Here is a 23,364-nt window from a genome sequence, read left to right as displayed (position 1 = left end):
CTTAATAGCAACACTAGATGGACACAAATCGATCTTGCAAGAAAATCAATTTTGTCATCAATAGGATCAACTAGTGTTGATATTTATGCTTAACAAATTTATTATTTCTAAATTTAAAGCTAAGTGTCAACACTAGATGGACACAAATCGATCTTGCAAGAAAATCAATTTTGTCATCAATAGGATCAACTAGTGTTGGTACTTATGCTTACCAAATATATTATTTCTAAATTTAAAGCTAAGTATCAATGCTACATGGACACAAACACATTATTGAAAACAATTGTACTTGAACTTTAGAAATTTAGAAGCACCAACCTTATCTCCTACTTTGATGAAAGAAGCAATATAGTCTTATATCAACTTTTTTAGATGTTGAGCTTCCTCAGTTGCCTAGCACGAAAAGTTCTAAAATTAGTTATATATAAACTTCAAATCCAAGAATATTAGTTTATTATATATATATTCAAGTTTTTCAATTCAAGTTCATATCTAATTTCTAAAATTAATTAGTTATATATTCAAGCTAATTAGTTCCAAGTTCAAGTTCTAATTTCAAGTTCAAGTCTAAGTTCAACTTCAAATTTTAAGTTCATGTTCAAGTTCAAGTTCAAGTTCAAGTTCTAATTTCAAGTTCAAGTTCTAAGTTCAAGTTCAAATTCTAATTTCAAGTTCAAGTTCTAAGTTCAAGTTCAAGTTCTAATTTCAAGTTCAAGTTCTAATTTCAAGTTCAATTCTAAGTTCAAGTTCTAATTTCAAGTTCAAGTTCAAGTTCTAAGTTCAAGTTCAAGTTCTAAGTTCAAGTTCAAGTTCAAGTTCAAGTTTTCAATTCTAAGTTCAAGTTCAAGTTAATTTCAAGTTCAAGTCTAAGTTCAACTTCAAATTTAAGTTCATGTTCAAGTTCAAGTTCAAGTTCAAGTTCTAATTTCAAGTTCAAGTTCTAAGTTCAAGTTCAAGTTCTAATTTCAAGTTCAAGTTCTAAGTTCAAGTTCAAGTTCTAATTTCAAGTTCAAGTTCTAATTTCAAGTTCAAGTTCAAGTTCTAAGTTCAAGTTCAAGTTCTAAGTTCAAGTTCAAGTTCAAGTTCAAGTTCAATTCTAAGTTCAAGTTCAAGTTCTAATTTCAAGTTCAAGTTCTAAGTTCAAGTTCAAATTCTAAGTTCAAGTTCAAGTTCAAGTTCAAGTTAAGTTCAAGTTCAAGTTCTAATTTCAAGTTCAAGTTCTAAGTTCAAGTTCAAGTTCTAAGTTTAAGTTCTAAGTTCTAAGTTCAAGTTCAAGTTCAAGTTCAAGTTCTAAGTTCAAGTTCAAGTTCAAGTTCAAGTTCAAGTTCAATTCAAGTTCTAGTTCTAAGTTCAAGTTCAAGTTCTAAGTTCAAGTTCAAGTTCTAAGTTCAAGTTCAAGTTCTAAGTTCTAAGTTCTAAGTTCTAAGTTCTAAGTTTTAGTTCAAGTTCAAGTTCAAGTTCAAGTTCAAGTTCTAAGTTCAAATTCTAAGTTTAACTTCAAATTCTAAGTTCAAGTTCAAGTTCTAAGTTCAAGTTCAAGTTCTAAATTCATGTTCAAGTTCTAATTTCAAGTTCAAGTTCTAAGTTCAAGTTCAAGTTCTAAGTTCTAAGTTCAAGTTCAAGATCAAGTTCTAAGTTCAAGTTCAAGTTCTAAGTTCAAGTTCTAAGTTCAAATTCTAAGTTTAACTTCAAATTCTAAGTTCAAGTTCAAGTTCAAGTTCTAAGTTCAAGTTTTAATTTCAAGTTCAAGTTCCAAGTTCAAGTTCAAGTTCTAAGTTTAACTTCAAATTCTAAGTTCAAGTTCAAGTTTAAGTTCACGTTCAAATTCTAAGTTCAACTTCAAATTCTAATTAAGTTCATGACATTCAAACATTCATCTTCTACTCATAACACTTCAATTACTAATTTCTAACTTCAAATTAACACTTTACTAACTAGTCCTAAAATCAAATCCAAAAAAATCTCAATTTAACCTCAAATTACATATTCTCAAGTTTAAACTAGTTCTAAAATATAAAAATGCTAATTCTTCACTAACTAACAATGCCCAATTTAAAAATGTCTAATTTCTTTTTAAAAAAACCTTAAAATACAAAATCTTCAATTATCTATACCTAACTAACAATAATCAAATCAAATTAACAATTGAATAACACAACCAACAAACAAAAACAATAATATACTAACAAACAATCAATTATAATTACTAGCATTAAAGCCAAGTATTAATACTAGATGGACACAAACACATTATTCAAAACAATTGTACTTGAACTTGAGAAATTTAGAAGCACAACCTTATCTCCAACTTTGATGAAAGAAGCAAAATAGTCCTGTATCAACTTTTTTACATGTTGAGCTTCCTCAGTTGCCTAGCACGAAAAGTTCTTAAATTAGTTAAATATAAACTTCATATCCAAGAATATTAGTATATATATATATATATATATATATTCTCAAGTTTTAATAAGTTCAAGTTTCAATTCAAGTTCATATATAATTTCTAAACTTAATTAGTTATATATTCAAGCTAATTAGTTCCAAGTTCAAGTTATAATTTCAAGTTCATATTCCTAATTAAGTTCAATTTATAGTAAATTCAAGTTATAATTAATTATAAGTTCTAATTAAGTTGTAATTCAAATCCCTAAAATTCTAAATTCAAACTAGCTAGCTAGTGTCCCAACTTCAAACTATTAAATTAGTCCTAAAATATCAAATATAATTCAAACTATTAGTCCTAAATTCCAAATTCAAATTAGTCTTAAAATCACAAATTGAAAGTACTCCTAGAATTCAAAAATCAAACTATAGTGCTAAAATCCCAAATTCAAACTATTAGTATTCCTAAAATCTCAATAATAATTCAAACTAGTCCTAAATTCAAAATTCAAACTAATCTTAAAATCACAAATTCAAACTACCCTAAAATCCCAAAATCTAACTAGTACTAAAATCCTAAATTCAAATTAGCTAGCTATTCCTAATCCCAAATTCAAACTATTAGTCCTAAAATCTCAATAATAATTCAAACTAACTCAAATAATACCCAAGTTCAAACAACTCCTTAAATACCCTAATTCAATCTAATCTTACAATTCCAAAATCAAACTAATTAACTTAAGAAATACCGAATTTCAAACAAATCCTAAGATACCCTAATTCAAACTAACCCTAACATTAAAATTTTCAATTCACAATCAACAAACACAAACTAACAATCAAATAATACCTAATTCAAACTAACAATCAAAAACCCTAAATCATTCACTTACTAACTAACAATCAATCAAACTAACAATCAATAAAACTAAGTATATTAGTACTCTAATTTTGAGATACTTCAACTAAATAGAAACAAAAGTAATCTATTATGGAGGTTCTAAAAATTCACCTTCACTAAGAAGGTCGGGGATGGAGGTGCTGGTCGAGATGGAGGCGGCGCCGGTCGGAATGGAGGCGGCGCCGGTCGGGATGGAGGCGCACAACCTCCTGCAGCTGGGCGTGACTTCCTCTGCACCTGCAGCGACGTCCTCTGCTGCTGCGAAAGTGGGTGGCTGCGGTCGTGGAAGGCAGCGTGGCGCCGGTGTGGCGTGCCGCTGGTCGGGGATGGGTGGGGATCGGCGATGGGGGTGGGTCGGGGGCTGGATCTGGAGTGGGGGAGTGAAAGTGGACTTAGGTTTTTGAGAGTTAGTGTTTAGGATTAAAACTTATATTGTCATTCTTTTTTTGAAATAGGTAACTTTAACTTATATTGTCATTCTTTTTTTTAAAAAGAATTTAATATACCGACCTCGGAGATGTCGATATTTTCTAAAATAATTATCTATATTTAAAAATATATAATAAATACTGGCATCATGAAGTCGATATTATTTAAATATTTTAATAATAAATATACCGACCTCTTTAGGTTGGTATTTATTAATTAATTTTAATATAAATTCACCTCTAAAGGTTGATTTATATATATATATATATATAATATTATAATATATATATATAATATAAAAAAAAAATAAAAATTAATTACATATCAACAGAAGTTTAATTTAATAAATTTAAAAATATATGTATATATATATATGTTCATTGTATTATTACTAAAAAAAAATATCGTCTACTAAACTAAAATAAAGATAAAATATATATATATATAATATATTATATATATAATATATATATATATATTATATATAATTTAACTACGCATCAACAGAAGTTTAATTTATTAAATTACACCACACACACACACACATATATATGTAATTTAATAAATTTACATATATATAGAGATGTATACATATATATGTATATGTATACATCTATATATGTATTTATATATACATCTATTATATATATATATGTAAATATTATCATAAATTAAACTTCTGTTGATGTGTCGTGAAATTATATATAATTACAAACACAACATACAGTAATATATATATACATAATAATATTTTAATATAAAACTCACCTCTTGAGGTTGATTTTATTAATTAAAACATATATTATATATATATATATATATATATATATATATATAAAATATATATATATATATATAATTCACATTAAATTGTAAGAACACAAAATAGTCCTCCGGAAAACGATTTTAAAAAAATTAAATCAAAAGAGAAAATAATACCGACATCAAGAGGTCGGTTTTTATTGTAATTCATTAAAAATTCTGACCTCAGGAGGTCGGAATTTGGTTTACCCGGAAACCGCAAACCGACCTCCGGATGTCGCTTTTAAAAGTAATTAGATGAAATAAAAATACCGACCTTCGGATGTCGCTTTAATTAATAGTAATTATATGAAATAAAAATACCGACCTCCGGGATGTCACTTTAATTAATAGTAATTATATGAAATAAAAATACCGACCTCCGGATGTCACTTTAATTAATAGTAATTTGAAGAAATAAAAATACCGACCTCATGAGGTCGGAATTTGGTTTACCCGGAAACCACAAACCGACCTCCGGATGTCGCTTTTAAAAGTAATTAGATGAAATAAAAATACCGACCTTCGGATGTCGCTTTAATTAATAGTAATTATATGAAATAAAAATACCGACCTCCGGATGTCACTTTAATTAATAGTAATTATATGAAATAAAAATACCGACCTCCGGATGTCACTTTAATTAATAGTAATTTGAAGAAATAAAAATACCGACCTCATGAGGTCGGAATTTGGTTTACCCGGAAACCGCAAACCGACCTCCGGATGTCGCTTTTAAAAGTAATTAGATGAAATAAAAAATACCGACCTCCGGATGTCGCTTTAATTAATAGTAATTATATGAAATAAAAATACCGACCTCCGGATGTCACTTTAATTAATAGTAATTATATGAAATAAAATACCGACCTCCGGATGTCACTTTAATTAATAGTAATTTGAAGAAATAAAAATACCGACCTCATGAGGTCGGAATTTGGTTTACCCGGAAACCGCAAACCGACCTCCGGATGTCGCTTTTAAAAGTAATTAGATGAAATAAAAATTCCGACCTCCTGAGGTCGGAATTTTTTATGAATTACAATAAAAACCGACCTCTTGATGTCGGTATTATTTTCTCAATTAAATATAAAAATACCGACCTCATGAGGTCGGTATTTTATATTAATTTATTTTTACTCTTTAATTTTACCGACATACAGAAGTCGGTATTATAATTTTTTTGTTTTTTATTTTACACAAAACCTATTGAGAAAAAAAGAAAATATTGTTATTTATATATATATATATTTTAATATAAACTCACCTCTTGAGGTTAATTTTATTAATTAAACATATATAATTTAACTACACATCAACATATAATATATGTATATGTATACATACATATATATACATCTATGTATATATATATATATGTAATTTAATAAATTTACATATATATATATATGTAAATATATACATCTATATATATATGTAAATTTATTAAATTAAACTTCTGTTGATGTGTAGTTAAATTATATATATATATATATTACTATATAAGAAGAGTGAATAAAGATCCTCTTTTCTGTCGACACGTGGCAAAAAAAAGAAAAAAAAAAGGGTTGAACTGGACCCCAACAAAAAGCTACAAATGAATAAATTGGCTGAATTAAATGGGGGTATTTTTGGTATTTACTAGCTTTTGCTCCTTAAAACTTTTGTATGTCAATGCTTTATAATTGTACCTTTTCTTCTTTAGACAAAAAAACCATCCAACATCTCCATAATGACACATATATCCATCAAATCTACTACTCTTTAATTAATTAAAGTGGGCCCCACCACCTTTCTCATGGCGGCTGACCAATAATTGTATTTTTCTTTATTTTAATTATCATGTGTCACCATTTTTCCTTGATTACATATTTTTAAAATAAAAAATAAAGTAGTATATATAAATAATTAACAATTTAGTATGCTTAAAAATAGTAAAAACTACATAAAAAGTACTACATATTATATTACAATAATTAACAATTAATTGACACTTTAAATTCTATCAATGCTATATAAATAACGATAAAAAAGGCAACATATAATATTTAAATATATTTAAAAATAATATAAGTAATACTATACTTAATATGCTTAAAAATAGTAAAAACTACATAAAAAGTCCTACATATTATATTACAATAATTAACAATTATTTGACACTTAAATTCTATCAATGCCATATAAATTAGGATAAAAAAGGTAACATATAATATTTAAATATATTTAAAAATAATATAAGTAATACTTACATTACAATAATTAACGGCTTAAATATTTCAAAGTTATATAAAAAATTTAATTGACTCTCTAAATTCTATTGGTACCACATAAAATGGATTATCTGATAAACATATATCGTTTGAAATTGACGAAAAAGATACTATAAATTACAATAATTAAAAAAAAAAATAGTCGACTCCAAAAAATCTATCAATTAACAACATATATTGTTTGAAATTGATAAAAAAGAAACTATAAATTACAATAATTAACAAAAAAAATTCGCTCGACTCCAACAAATCTATCAATTAATGCCACATAAATTGGGACATGGGAAATAACATATATTATTTAAAAATTAAGTTCAAAATGTACTATAAAATACAATAATTAACAACTTAATATATTAAAGAGACATATAAAAAAGGGTTAATATTTAAAATTCTGCATGTGCCACATAAATTAGAACAAAGAGAGTAATAACTATTATTTTCAAAATTATGTTAAAAAAAAGTACTACAAATCACAATAGCTAACAATTTAAAATATTATTAAAATCATATAAAAATTTCAATAACTTCTCAAATTCCATAATATGACATAAATTAAAATAAATAAAAAATATATATTGGGCCCCGTGCTGGCACGGGGTCCTATATCTAGTGTGTGTGTATATATATATATATATATATATATAATTATTTTAATATAAACTCACCTCTTGAGGTTGATTTTATTAATTAAACATATATAATTAAACTACACATCAACATATAATATATGTATATGTATACATACATATATATACATCTATGTATATATATATATATATATATATATATATATATATATATATATATATACATAGATGTATATATATGTATCACATTAAATTTTAAGAGCACAAAATGGTCCTCCGAAAAACGATTTAAATAAAATTAAATCAAAATAGAAAATAATACCAACATCAAGAGGTCGGTTTTTATTGTAATTCATTTTCTAGGAAAAATTCCGACTTCTTGAGGTCGGAATTTGGTTTACCCGCAAATCGCAAACCAACCTCCGGATGTCGCTTTTAAAAGTAATTAGATGAAATAAAAATACCGACCTCCGGATGTCGCTTTAATTAATAGTCGAAATAAAAATACCGACCTCATGAGGTCGGTATTTTAATTACATACTATTTAATTTTTACCGACATTCGGAAGTCGGTATTATGAAATATTTAATTGAGAAAAAATTCCGACCTCAGGAGGTCGGAATTTTTAATGAATTACAATAAAAACCGACCTCTTGATGTCGGTATTATTTTCTCAAATAAATATAAAAAATACCGACCTCATGAGGTCGGTATTTTATATTAATTTATTTTTACTATTTAATTTTCCCAACATACGGAAGTCGGTATTATAATTTTTTTTGTTTTTTATTTTACACAAAACCTATTGAGAAAAAATAAAATATTGTTATTTTTTTTTTTTTTTTAATACCGACATCAAGAGGTCGCTTTTTATTGTAATTCATTTTTTCCGAGAAAATTTCCGACCTCCAGAGGTCGGAATTTGGTTTTCCCGCTTTCCGCAAATCGACCTCCGGATGTCGCTTTTAAAAGTAATTAGATGAAATAAAAATACCGACCTCCGGATGTCGCTTTAATTAATAGTAATTAGATGAAATAAAAATACCGACCTCATAAGGTCGGTATTTTAATTACATACTACCGACATTCGGAAGTCGGAATTATAAAATATTTAATTGAGAAAAAATTCCGACCTCCTGAGGTCGGAATTTTTAATGAATTACAATAAAAACCGACCTCTTGATGTCGGTATTATTTTCTCAATTAAATATAAAATATACCGACCTCATGAGGTCGGTATTTTTATTGTAATTCATTTTTTCCGGGAAAAATTCCGACCTCCGGAGGTCGGAATTTGGTTTTCCCTCTTTATTTTGAATAAAAACCGACTACTTGTAAATACCGACCTCCGGAGGTCGGAAATTACCGACCTCCATTTGAGGTCAGAAATTTTTAGGTCGGTATTCACTGTTTTTTTAGTAGTGGAAGTTGATAGAACTATTTTCCCACTTATTGATCCCAGAAGGTGCACATGAAGTTGTCCACACAATGTCTTTGGTGCATCACTGACATGCTCTTTTCAATGCCAGATTTTACTTTTTCACATTTTGACTTACTATACTCACAATACACGCTATTGAAAGCAGTAAAATAAACTTCGGTTGCTTCACAAAAAGCACCTTATTTAACATCGTGGCACGATACAATTCTCTCTCATCAACAATTTTTTTTTTATTTGGGGTGGTGTCACTAGGTAACGTTCCCTTTTTCTTTGGATTTAGATGGGTGTAGCTCTGACACATTTGAGTTTCCAGTTGCTTGATTGATAGTGAATGGGTAACCGTTTGAGTCAAGGTGGAGAAGTCATTTTTCAAATCCTTCAACCTTGTTGAAGATCCTTGTTAGCATTTCCTTTGTTCAGTCTCCCCGTTGTCTAGTTGGTTCCTTTGGAGATACCTATTTTTTCAGCTTCCCTATCTCTCCAGTTATCACCTCCATCTCTCCAATCTCTCCAATCATTATCTTGATCCTTGTTTCGACCTTGGTTCCCACCTGATCTTGGGTAGTAAGAATGAGAATCTCCCAATTGATTTCCGATGTAATTCACCTCTTTGTTGTACAATTCCTCAAACTTGTCATCTTCCGGGCACTGTCTGCTGCCCTCTCCAACTGCATTTACCATTTTCAATCAACCTCCCATGACATGTTTAGATAGGAAGTCAAGTTGCACTACAAGAAAATGTACATACGACGACATTAATTTTGTGACATTTGAAACAAATGTCGGAAAATAAAGAATTTTACGATATTTAGGAACAAAATGTCATAAAACAATGACATTTGATGTCAAATGTCGTAAAAATAATGACATTTGGTATCAAATATCATAAAAATAATGACATTTGGTCCAAAATGTCACTATGATAATGACATTTATTGCAAAATGTCGTTGTTTTTAGTGACATTTAGCGAAAATGTCATTTAAATGATGACATTTGCTACAAATGTCAAATATCACATGACATTTACTACAAAATGTCATTGGTTTTTGTGACATTTAGAAAAAATATCGCTTAAATAGTGACATTTAATATAAATGTCGAATATATTATGACATTTACTGACAAATGTCATTGATTTTAGTGACATTTAGAAAAAATGTCACTAAAATAGTGACATTTGTTGTAAAATGTCATTGATTTTAGCGACTTTTAGCAAAATTGTTGCTAAAATAGCGACATTTCATACAATTGTCGAATATATTATGACATTTATTGCAAAATGTCATTGATTTGATCGACATATAGTGAAAATTTCGCTAAAACAATGACATTTTTATACAAATATCGAATATATTATGTCATATGTTGAAAAATGTCATTGATTTTTATGACATATGATGAAAAGTACTGTTAAACGACTACAACATTTTAAGCTGAAATATATAATTAGCGGCATATGCACTATAACCGCTAAAAGATATCTTTTAGGGGTCGTTTTGTTTGAATACTAGTTATGTTGAGATTAATTATGCTGGAAAGTGAACATTTTAAGAGTAATCAAAATATAAATAAACATAATAATTACGCAAATAAATTCAACTTATAATATAATCATAAATAAAAATTGTATTTATAAAATATAAATTTTTAATAGAAAAATATATTTATCATAAAAACAACAAATAATTAAGGTTGTACAGGCGAGTCCCAATTATAGAATTTTTTAATGGGTAAAGACAACAAACAGGTCAAGACCCAATCCAATTTAAATTTGCTTGAATCAAGTCTGGTAATGAGTTATAGAATGGGTCAAAAATCAATCCAACAAATAAGAAGACATCAAAAAAATTAAAATTGACACAACTCAAGACATATTTGTAGTGGAAGATTTTATGCATTTTCTAAGTTCAACTTATTGTTATTTCTTTTTTGGGTCAAATGGCCATCAGGCCTTATTATTATATATATAAAAAGGAAAGAAATCCAACCAACAACAAAACAAAAGAAATTGGTCCTTTCCATAAAGGAACATACTCAAATCAATGTAGCAAAAGGGAAAAGGGGCTTAAGCTAGCTAGAAGAGGAAAAGTCACTCTGTAACCAAATTCCTTTGTTGGTATCGCAACCAGACCATCGTGAACATGCTTTCGACGACGGATCCGCAATTGCTAGCTTTGGGATGAAGATCACCATCTTTTTCAACAACATTGACACGAGATAAAACTTGCATCTTAGCTGAATCGAGTAAGCTATATCATCTTTATAAGCTTAGAATCTTCGATTGTATCATTTTCTGACTTCATTGTGAGTTTTCAGACCACCGGATTGTTAATGTCCAAAACCACCTTAAGAAGATGTGTTTCAATGTCTCGTTTGGTCCGAAATGCTTACAAATCTCCATCATCGTAGGTGTCTCTCTTCGATTCTTTATGCTAGACTCCAAAATCAGCTCTCTTGATTAAATCCTCACTGCCTCTCATACAATGGGTTGAATTCCTAACGGAATCAATACCACCACCAGTGAGAGGAAAAGTAGAGAACTTAATAAGAAAATGTCGGAAGCGTTCGTTGAATGAGCACCTATGATTGGCCAATATTTGAACTTGATGCTGATGTTTTTGTCTGTTATTTTGTGAACTGAAACTGGCAAAGCTTTACTGTTAGACTTTAACAAAATTCGTATGCCTTGATTAGATACCATGTTGGACACCTCAAGCTCTCACCAGGTGCAATGAGATCATAATCAAACTGAAATTTCTTCAAGCATTGTGAACTTTGTTAGATCCTCCAGCTCAGTTATGCCTCATTTTTATCAAAACTTTAAGTAAAAGTGAATTGTGAAACTTGTTGTAGAAGTAGTCAGTTGACTACCATCAATAATTTCTTCTTTGTATGGTCCTTGTTCTGATTATGGTATCTGCGATTTATCTGAATTAATGATGTGCCTCCCTGAAATTGGGACCTCCTGAAAAGAATTAAATTGGATGTCTCTTGCAAAATCAAACACTAAGTTAGTAAAATAATCAGCCAATCTGTTTCCTTCCCCAAGAACATGACAGAGCTGGACTTCCTTATCTCATCTTAACAACTCAATTGCATGGACATCTATAGCAATACTCCAAGGAATTGACCCCTCTAGTGGAATGAAAGAATCCATAAGTTTTGTGTTTTCATCTTTTCTAACTGTAATTTCCTTTTTCTGACTGTCTATTTTCTTGGTTTAGTAATTCAAGCTTTGCAGTTTGTTGATTTTGTTGAGGAATAATTATTCACCTGATGTATAGTCTTGATCTATACAATGTATTATCTAATATCTGCAATCAATAAACTAAATCAGTGCCTTGGAGTGTCATTAACTATAACTGTTTTCCCCTTTTTTTGCTCATAGAATTCTATTTTCTAGTTGTTACAGGTAAGTATAGCTATCCTTGGAAAGTTAAACCGATTTATCATTCAATAAATGTCAATTTAATATCTCTCCATGATTACATAGTATTAGTTAATTAAATTGTAGTATAAGTAAGTATATAATCTATCACGAGTATTTTTATGCTTGTCAGAAATATGAATGTCCACTGTAAGGCTTGAGCCCATGATCATAAGTTTAATAGCATCACTCTCTACACTTAGAGTTGTGGAGTTCCAATTATATCCACTCTTTCTCTATTAATATTTCATTAAAATAATTTAAGCAGTTTAAGGCCATTGATTGCATTCATGAGAAAACCAAGGAGTTGTTGTAGTACCTGAATGTATATGTTTATATGGACTAATTTGAACTTCTGGAATATGACTGTAGTGAAAGCTCTGAGTGAAATTAAGGCATCTCTTGGATGGAGAGTGGTGTATGCATGGGTTGGAGATGATCCTTGTGGAGATGGTGATTTACCTCCATGGGCTGGTGTTACATGTTCAACGCAGAGTTATTATAGAGTAGTTACTGAATTGTAAGTTTTGCTTCACCAGTTCTAAGTAGCTTTTCTCTAACTAAGGTTCAAATCTGTATGAAGTTACTCACAGAATTGAAATATCTTTACTTGTCACTTTTTTTACAATGTTCTTTTTTGTTTTACCACTTGCAGGGAAGTTTATGTTGTTTCAATTGTTGGCCCATTTCCTACTGCTGTCACTAATTTATTAGATCTTACTAGACTGTAAGATTCTTCTTCTCTGTCTTTGTACTAGAATCTAAACAAATTTTTTAACCTCATACAAATTGAGAAGTTTCCCTAAGTTCCATTATGGATGTTTTTACACCCTCCAGTCTTAAATTGTTCATTTACCAACTTAAAGAATTGTTCTGCTTGGGTGTTGACTGTTATCCCCCAAAACGTGGGAGTTATCTTTAATGTGTGTAGTCATTATCTTCAAATTTGATACTACTATTTAAGGCAATAGTTAGTGGACAATTGTGCCTGTACTGTTGGATCTTTTGATTTTCATTCTGAACTGCCTAATCCATAATATTCTTTCATATGACAGGGATCTGCATAATAACAAGCTGACAGGCCCTCTTCCTTCTCAAATTGGGCGTTTGAAGCGTCTTAAAATATTGTGTAATCCTTTACTTGTATACTCCTATTGAAGTATCTATATTCAGTAGCTATTATGAAGTGATATTTATGTTTAGGGCTTATGCTCCGTCTCCGAATAGCCTGTTTCTCCAGTTTCAGGATTAACATATACTCGTAGGCTTATATTCTAGAAAATAAAAAGAGAGTAGGTTTATTGTCAAGGAAATGTCTCTTAACTTTTTTTTTGAGAAGGTAACAGTCTTGTATTATATTCCAAAAAATCAAACCTGCCACACCTTGTTACAGGAAATGTCCCTTAACTAAGAAGGCCTTTTATACTTCTTTTAGGATTGTATTAGATGTATATCTCAATATCTACTTTCTGTTTCCCTTATCATACCTTTAAGTTTTCCTTTGTCCATAGGAACCTCCACTTTGTCTAGAATGTTAACTTTAAAAATTACTTTTATTGCTATTTTACCCAACATACTAATATGAAATTATATCCTCTATTTTCCTAGTGTGTTGTAATGTTGCACTATTGATTAGTTCCTTCTCCTGATTCTTTTTACCAGAAAAGTAAGGTGGAATAAGCTGCAAGATGTCATTCCACCTGAAATAGGTGAACTAAAGCAGTTAACATCTGTGAGTGCTTTTTCAGCTTCTCTAGCTGTACTCTTTATCCATAGATCTATTTTGTTGTTATAGACTAATAAGGGTGATAAACTAATAACTAATAGGTATATTGTTCAGCTACCTAAGTTTTAATAATTTGAAAGGCGAAATACCTAAGGAGTTTCTAATCTTCCTGAACTTCGTTATCTCCATCTGCATGAAAATCATTTTATTGGACGAATAATATTAGCGGCATATGTACTATAGCAATTTGGTTTGAATACTAGTTATGCTGGGATCAGTTATGCTGGAATAAGTTATATTAGGATAAGTTATGATGGGATTAGTTTTTTATTGCTTGTTTGGTTTGTCATATTCAAACTAATATTCATTGTATAATTTTTTAGGATAAGTTGTTTGTTTACAAAATACCCTCACCCTATTTAATTTTTTTTTTTACAGTTTCTTTGCAAGCATTAGTTATTCATTCTTAAAAATAAAATTTCCATCTTATTTAGCTTAAATATTTTTGTGTGTGCATTTTCATGATCGTGCCATATGTTTTAAAAATTAAACTTTCATCTTATTTAACTTAAAAATTAAACTTTCATCTTATTTAGCTTAAAAATAAAATGTTCATCTTATTTAGCTTTAAAATAAGATTTTCATCTTATTTATGCTTAAAAATAAAACTTTCATCTTATTTAGTTTAAAAATAAAACTTTCATCTTATTTAGTTTAAAAATAAAAATTTCATCTTATTTAGCTTAAAAATAAAACTTTCATCTTAAGTTTATTAAAGTAAAAGAAAATTTATTAACTTTTCCCTCTAATTTTTCATGTGATTAACTTTCCCTCTAAAAAAAAACCCTACTCCTGCTTAACTCTAGAGTTATTTGTATATCGCCTCAGGCCCTCAACACATCACTCAAGCAAAGAAATTCATGGTAGCCATCTCCATCCAAAGGTAATCCTAAGGTTTTTATCTAATACAAACTCATGATCTTACTGAAACAAACCTTTGATCACATATTCTTCTTTTTTTGAGTTTGCCACTGTTATTCCTGCTGATTTGGCTCTTCTTCTTGGTAATGATGCTGCCTTGAGTCTATCTGTGATGTTGTGTTATTTTTCCTATCAGTTGACTGCATATTCTGTTGTTTAGTTCTTAGTTGATCACACTTATTAGGTCTTACACGACATGATTATGATTTTTAGGCAGTCATAGGATCGGGAGACTATGGTTTTTGTTGTTGTAAAACCCAACTTATGAGATTGCACCGGATATGTTTTTGTTGTTGTAAAAATAAACAAACCACTATATAATAAGGATCTAGTTACAAATTAAATAGGGGTGTGTGATCTTTTTTCCAGTTAACAAGTAGCCAAGTAGGAGTAGAGTAAATGCTTACAGCTCTAGAAAGAGGATTAAATTTTATTGTATATCTCTATGCAAGATGTTATGCGCATATTGAGTTGTGCTTAGGCTTTCAAATTCTTTCAGTTAGATTCTGGATGAATATCTGCAACAATGCCTTATCCAGTTACTCTATGTTCTAGACTTCTAATTCATTCACCAAATAGTTTGGATCTGAGATGTAGTAGTTGATTGGATGATCTTGACATAACTGTGCTTGTAATTCTAGTTGGGTAGTTGTAGCTTCTGTCACAACCCTGACACTAGAGAGTATCTGAGTTTGTTATTGCGGAGTCGGTGTTTGTAAGCTAAATCTCTCTTCTGGCATATTCTATATTAGACTTCAGCAAACCTAGGAAGAATGTGAAAGTTTTAGTTTGACAGTCATATGAACAGTTTATTGTATGACATATAATGCAAGACGTCTTATTTGTTAAGTCAGCTTGGTCACTTTGCCTAATTGACTTATTTTATCGAGCAATTTAGATGCATCATGTACAGGTCTTGGAGAAGAACCTGTAATGATGTACCATTACCTTTGTCTTCATTGTTCCGTTAGATTGTTAATTTCCAAAACTTTGCTTCAGGCAATGTAGATGCACCAGCTACAATAGATACATCCTTAACCTTGTACTCTCTCCTCATCCACCAGTCCTTTCACCCCCGTTTACTAAGATGCAAGAACATTTTGTTGGATAATTTTGACATTAGTGGGAACGGAGGACAAGTGATGAAACTTATTGGGAATATAAAAGAATAAGCACCCTCTTTCTAGAAAGTCTCTCTTCCAGATGCCTCAAAAACTCTATTCTTGTCTTCAACAGAATTTCTGAGCAGACCAACCATGCATTGATTCCCACATATCCTTTTCAGAGAGTCACCGACATAGACTAATCGCTTTCCTCTCAAAAGCTCCAACATTTCTTTGGCATTCAACCTGAAAGGTGAAGTAATACTATTTTACAAAAAAAAACATTACCAAAATTAAGCCTAGCAATGCATAAAACTAAAAGAGGACAGACTGGTGCACAACTCATGCTATATGCAAGGTCCAGGAATGGACAGACCATATTTGGTTTATTCTATGCAGCATTATCTTGCAGGTTATTTCCACAGTTTGAACCTGTCAATAGCAGATTTTAAGATAAATATAGGATTTGAACCAAGGCAACTATGTTAGGCGGATATTGTGGCTCTGCCCCTACCTAGTAATGCATATGCAATAAATAACAAAAGTAGCATTATTATCTTGGAATATTACAGTTCTTAGGCTGCCATCTAAAGTTCAGTTAACCATTATCAAGCCTTCCATTTTGATAACAATCAAATGACTCATCAATAAAAGGACAAGAACTAGGTTCATACATAGGGTTAGCATCATCTTTCACCCACATTCCATCACAATGACTCATCACTTCCCACCAAGCCTCTTTGTCTCATTTTCTCCGAATTCGACCATAAATTCACCTTTTGTCTCTCTTCCTCTTCTCTTTTAATAGTTGATTTACTTGAGGTGAGTATATTACCTCAAGTACTGATAATTTCACATGACTAGCCTTCATACATTATATTGATATGTTGAAATTTAACTATTGATTTGCAGTTTGAAGATTACAAAGAAAGCAACCGTAGTGGAAGAACATTGATATCAATTTCAGGACTCTTTGTGTGGACTTTGCAGGTTAGTATGTGTTTTGTTGTTTTCTTTAATAGTATGGAGGTATTAGTCTTTAATAGTATGAGGGTATAATTCTTGTTTGCTATATGTTAGAGGTTATATACTTAATGGATAAAAGTTGGATAAATATATTGAATAGGCTTGATCCTTATATGAGAATGGAGCCAAAGAGTTTTGCATCATTAGATAGGCCTGATGCATCTACAATATTGTGTCCATGTCGAAAGTGTCGTAATATGAAATTTGTTCGAAAAGATTTGATTGTTGAACATATTGTGGTTGATGGATTCTAACTAGTTACACTAGTTGGATTTATCATGGTGAGGAGCTATTTTCATCAAAATTGGTCAATCAGTTAGATAAAGGTGATGAGATGCAAGACATGTTACATGAAGCATTTGGAATTCCTCCTACATCTAATTTTGTTGATATGGACACTAGTGCTGAAGGATTTGATGGGTCAAATCAACATAACAAATGGATGATCTTGCCGAGGTGTATCCTGAGTTTAATGTCCCTGGAAGTGCTCCTAATGATGTATACGCCCAAGTAATGGGATCAGACACTCATGGAATTGTCCGAACTCTAGGAAAAGGAGCATCTCCTAGCTTAGTATATGGCCCCGTATATAAACGATCTCAGGCTGAAAAAAGAGATTTTGATTCAAGGGTTGAGATGGAAGTTAAAAAAGCTACCTCAGCTATGAAAATTGAGATGACAGAAGATGTATGAAGCAAAAAAAGAGATGGAAGCGATGGATAAAAAGTTCTTGGAAGCGAAAGAGGAAGCAAAAGAGAATAACGAAGTGATGGAGAGAAAATTATTGGAAGCAAAAATGGATATGGAAGAAATTATAGCGGATAAAGTGAAGGAAGGAATACAAGCATATGTAGAGTCTTTGGGAATTAATATTGATGCAAATTTAAAATCAGAGCAGGTGAAATAATTGTGTTGCTCACAAAAAAATACTTTTTTTAGTTGAAAACTTAGTTTCTCTTAATTATAATAGTCTTCCTCTTTTTCAAGAGGTTCCTGATAACCCACTTGAAGATTGTCAACAACCATCATCACTTGTTCCAGGTGTTCACACAAGAAAGGTTAGAGAAAATTTCATTAAAATTTTTGAATTTTATTTTAAATGCGTAAATCCTAACATTTATATGATCACGAGATCAACTAATTCCTCTTTCTTGTTTAATATGGATTAATCGACAAACTGTTAATTGTGCGTCATGTACACATAAACAGTCTAAGTGATCATCTTTTTCTTTTGGTTCTTGTTGTTGTTGTTTTTCAGTTGGTATAGTGAAATTATAAATTGTGTTAATTCATCATATTATTTCTAGTTTTCACCACAAAAGCTAAAACGCCTAATCGTACACACTCCAAACAGAAGCCTCGAAACCCGAACCAAACATCATACTAAACCAAAAGGACCCATCCGTAGCTGATGGAACTGACGGAATTTTGATCTGACATCAGAATCTTCGGATGTTGACAAAAGTCAACTCTTTCATGCATTAAGCCTCCAAAATTGAAAAACTTGCACCAAAGACCGTGTCCTGATCATACTCATCCTCATAATACATCATTTCATAATCTGTATTTCTAGTGTTGCTATGTTCATTTTGACCAACTTGAACTTGTACCTCTTGCTCCTTATTCTCTTCTCTCCTTGCTGCTTGTTGTTACCTTCTTTTGATGGTATCTCTCTTCTTCTTGCTTAGTTTGCCCTGAGATTTGTTGTTGATAGTTTGCCCTTGGTTTGTGCCCCTACTATCTTGTATGTTTTGTTCCTATTCTCTCTAATGAAAATTCTTTTTTCCGACTCTTTTCCTGATTCCTTTTCTGAGTGTTATGAGAAGTATTAAGATTGCTCTGTTGATCATTATGTTTACTGTGTCCCTGACCAGAAACCTTTCCCTGATGGATGAGCTGATTGTGCTGGTTCTCTTGTGTGGTCTAATGAGAAGTGGTAGCAGAATCTCTAGGGTCTTTCTTAGGGTCAGTGTGTAAATTCTCATGTACATCATGATGCAGAAACCCCGCCCCCCCTTTGGATACCCCTTCTGCAAGTTAGTAATGATCTCCTTCAACCCTCCATCAAACACTCCAAAAGCTTCCACAGACCCCTTTGGATACCCCTTCTGCAAGTTAGTAGTGATCTCCTTCAACCCTCCATCCAACACTCCAAAAGCTTCCACAGAGTTAAACAATTATCTAAAGGGTGAGGGGTAATGGGAGCATTAAGTCAATACCTGTGATCTTAGAGGCCTTTGTATTTCCTTCTTTGTTCATACCTGCAAGTACATTAGGCATAGAGGGAGGATTTTGGGATATAGGGGTTGGTAACACAGAATCGGTTGAAAATGTAGGCACCAGATCAGAACCATTTATTATTGTAGCGATGAAGTGCTTTCCTGACTCTGCCAATTCCCATGTCATGCAGGCCGCTGCACAACACTAACACAGTAAGGATAAAGGAAGGAAAAACACATCAGGACATTGGAATTCATAGGCAAAGATGTAAGAGATGCTAATTTATCAAGGAGACACTAGAAATGTATCCGATATTAAAATTGTAGGCACGACACAAAATGGAAAAGAAATTATGATATTATACAGCCTCAACATATCCAAAATCATTAGAGTAGAACTTCTAGAACACAAGTCATTTCCCCAATTTTATAAATACCAAAAAATCTAAAAAAGCAGTAGAACTATTAACATAAGACTGGTTGGACCAACAAAATAGACTGAACAAACATAAAGTTTTAGCCATGGTTTCATCACCCTCATTGTAGACACGTAATTTTTGACCGAACATAAAGTTTTAAACCATTTATATTTCTTAAATATTTCTTCTAGGTCCACATTAAAGGTTTTTATATTTTCATCTTATTTTAGTAAGTTTATTTTAAAAGATATGAAAATAAAAAGTATATATATAATTTATGTTTTATATTTTTTAGTTTAGTAAATAAGCTAGTATTTCTTATTTATAATTTATTATTAGCTACTCAGTTTATATTAGTTTAAAAGTATATTATATTATTAAAAAAAAAAAAAAAAACCTAAAACTAACCTACCACTCACGTATCCCTACTACCCCTATACTTTCACCCCCACTTCCCATGTCCCACCGTACACTCCTCACACCACTACATGACTTACACAATATATACACATTTACATACACAAACAAGGGACGGAAAAAAAATAGCAAAGCCATTCAGCAACAGAGACGGAAAAAAAAAGGAAAACACACATCTTTGTTCTATTCTTCTTTAAAAAATTTATCAAAATATTCACATCTTTTCTTACGTTTTCTTTATTTTCATACCAACACAATACATATATCACTCCATACAATCTACAAAAGATTTGTGGGTGTTTTAATCGAGCTTCGATTAAAGTTTTGTGGAACTTATTTTCTTCATTTGAGGTATAACTTTGCCTTAAATTTTTAATTTATTTATGGAATTTGATATAATTTTTATGACTAGTTTTCTTATATTATATTTTTATTCATAATTTGATTGAAATGAATAATTCGTTAGTTGTTATATCTCTATTTGATGAATGAAGATAGATCTAACTGATGATTATTTTTTATTTATTTACTTTTATTTGTTAATTGTGATCTCTTACAATTGAACAGGTCATGGTGTTGTTCTTGTCATGATTTATATAATAATGATAAACTAGGAATTGTTAGGCTAAAATAACTAAATAAATTATAGTCATTTTTATTTTATCAAACAAATAAGAAATATTTTACAATTCTTTATTGTTTTGTTCGATTAAAAAGTGTGTGCTAATTTTGACGTTAACTTGTTAAGTAATAAAAATAAAAAAATATAGAAATAATCCAAAATTTCGTATTGTATTCTAGAAGTGTAGATTTTTTTTATCTTTATAAGGAATAAATGTTTTCTTTTAACGTTAGACAAAATTTTAGACACATTAAAAAGGAAATTGTTTAAATAAAGAATGTGGTTACACATCTTTTTTGAAACATTAAAAAAAAAATCAAGGATGTGGTAACACACCTTGGTAAACTTATTCTAACAAATATTTTATTTAATTAAAATCAAGATATGAGACATAGAATTATTAGGTGTGAGATACTCGAGATTAAAAGGCAGTTATGCCTCTAAATGTCAAGACCAAGAATGCGGTTACACATCTAGGTTCAGACTAATAAAAAATTCAACCATAAAAAATAAGTAAACCATGGCCTGTAGACACAATATATCCAAAAATAGTAAAAATAAGTATAAGTCAATAAAAGCTACCGTGTTAGAACCACGGGACTCGAGGGGTGCCTAATACCTTCCCCTCGGTCAACAGAATTCATTACCTGAATTTCTGGTTCGCAGACCAAAACTAAAGAGTCATTTCCTATTGATTAGGAATTCAAAAAGGTGACTTGGAACACCACAACTCAATTCCAAGTGACGACTCTGAAACAAATAAAACAATCCCTATTCAGTACCGTCACTTAAATTGGAAAAACCCTATCGCAGTACGAAAAAGGTGTGTGACATCTCTGGCGACTCCGATGGGGAATAACCAGAATTCGAGCTTTGTTATATTGACTTTTACTTGATTTTATTATTTTATTTTATTGGATATATTGTGTTTGATGGCCTAATGTGCTACTTGCTGCTCAATTATTGCTTTTTATATTTATATTGTTGAACTATACTAAATTCTTCTTTCACACACACCTTATGAGTTTTTGAATACACTTAACACACGTTCACAGGAATGCAGTTATGCATCCTATTTTCCCTTAAGATAAAGCTGGAGTGTCTTGACACCCAGTGAAGGATATTTAGTCACACATCTTAGGCTGGGTTGGATCAGTAATGAAGTCGGAATAGCGCTGCTACCGATAAGTTGCCCCTACCTGGCTCGAGTTGTCCACTTGAGTAAGTCAGTCTAGACACTTATCTCCTTTAGGTCATGGTTACCACTAGTAGGCTCCACTCATTTGTATAATTTATATTTGACTTAGTGACTTGATATAAAAATTGAGTCGTCTAGGACAAGTATTCATCTCTTACTTGACCACTTAGATCTTTTTATGAGCTACATGAAAAATGTATTTGTTTAGAAAGTCTTGAATAATAATGCATTTTTCAAAAAAAGAAGTTTTATTAACTTAAAGTTTTTAACTGTTCAAACTGGACAAACAATGCACACATGGTTCTCACCCCAATGAGATACGTAGGCCACCCTCTTTGGGTTCGGTGATCTTTATCAAAAATAAAAATAAAAAATCTGTGTACAAAAATGAAAAAAAAAAAAAAAAAAAAAAACAAGAAGCTTTAATCTTTATCAAAATCTAGTTTTTCTTAATTTTATTTTAATAATTCAATAGAAAACTAAAAGATTTTATCTCAAAGCTCTAAAAAAAACATAGTTATTGAGTTTTAGAAAAAATATGCAATGATCTTATTCATGTTCTCAAGCATATTACGGATTTGATCAATGCATTATCAAATCATTTTTTTTAAAAACTAATAATTAAGAAATGTCTAACCATTACAAACTTTATCGTCCATGCACACAGTTAAATTAAGGTGGTTGGTTTGCAGTTAAACTGGCATCTCACCCCTACAATACAAGGTCAAAAGGGAAAGAGAAAATGACCCATAAAGACGAAAATGAGTCGGACAATGATGAGGTCCAGAACCAGAGGATGTCACAAGAAACAGTGTGAACCGAAGAGGTAAGGATACTAAGACAGCAAATGGCGTAGATGTACGAAACTTGCATGAGTGGACAAGCTCCACCGTCTTCAATCCGTGACTATCTAAATACAAATATGTCATCCCCTATTCAAGTATCGATAAGTGATCCAATTTATCCACCTGGATTTGGCCCCTATACTAACGCATTCAACGTAGCTGGAACTTCTACGATGCACCCTTTGAGTAGACCTATGAAGAGTAATCCATTCTTCGTGCCAACTGTGTCGACTAATAGCGTCCCGCAGCCTATAATGGAACCAAAATTCAACAGTGATCCTCCACCTAAAGTTCAATATGATCGAGATTATACCCCTAAAGTGACTTTTAAAATTCCAGGCTCTTACCCTTACACTCATCAGTATAGTTCCCATGTTGAAGCTGAAAAAACTGTTAAGAACGAGGAACATGAAGAAATGGCTAGAAAAATGAAGAGTTTGGAACAGAGTGTAAGAGATATGCAAGGATTGGGAGGTCACAAAAGTGTCTCATTCAATGATTTGTGCATGTTTCCCTACGTTCATCTACCCATCGGTTTGAAAACTCCAAAGTTTGAGAAATAT

At 30.9% G+C, this 23,364-nt stretch overlaps 1 pseudogene; it reads left to right on the top strand.

Moving 5' to 3' along the window:
• The first annotated feature begins 12,607 nt into the window (after positions 1-12,607).
• On the top strand, positions 12,608-17,988 carry LOC125828009 (receptor-like protein 53; annotated as a pseudogene).
• Positions 17,989-23,364: the final 5,376 nt, after the last annotated feature.

The sequence above is a fragment of the Solanum verrucosum genome, unplaced genomic scaffold, assembly GCF_900185275.1.
Source record: "Solanum verrucosum unplaced genomic scaffold, falcon-dt-bn FXZP01000136.1, whole genome shotgun sequence".
NCBI lineage: Eukaryota > Viridiplantae > Streptophyta > Magnoliopsida > Solanales > Solanaceae > Solanum > Solanum verrucosum.
Note: the sequence above shows the minus strand (reverse complement) of the source record. Positions and strands in the feature narration are given on the sequence as shown.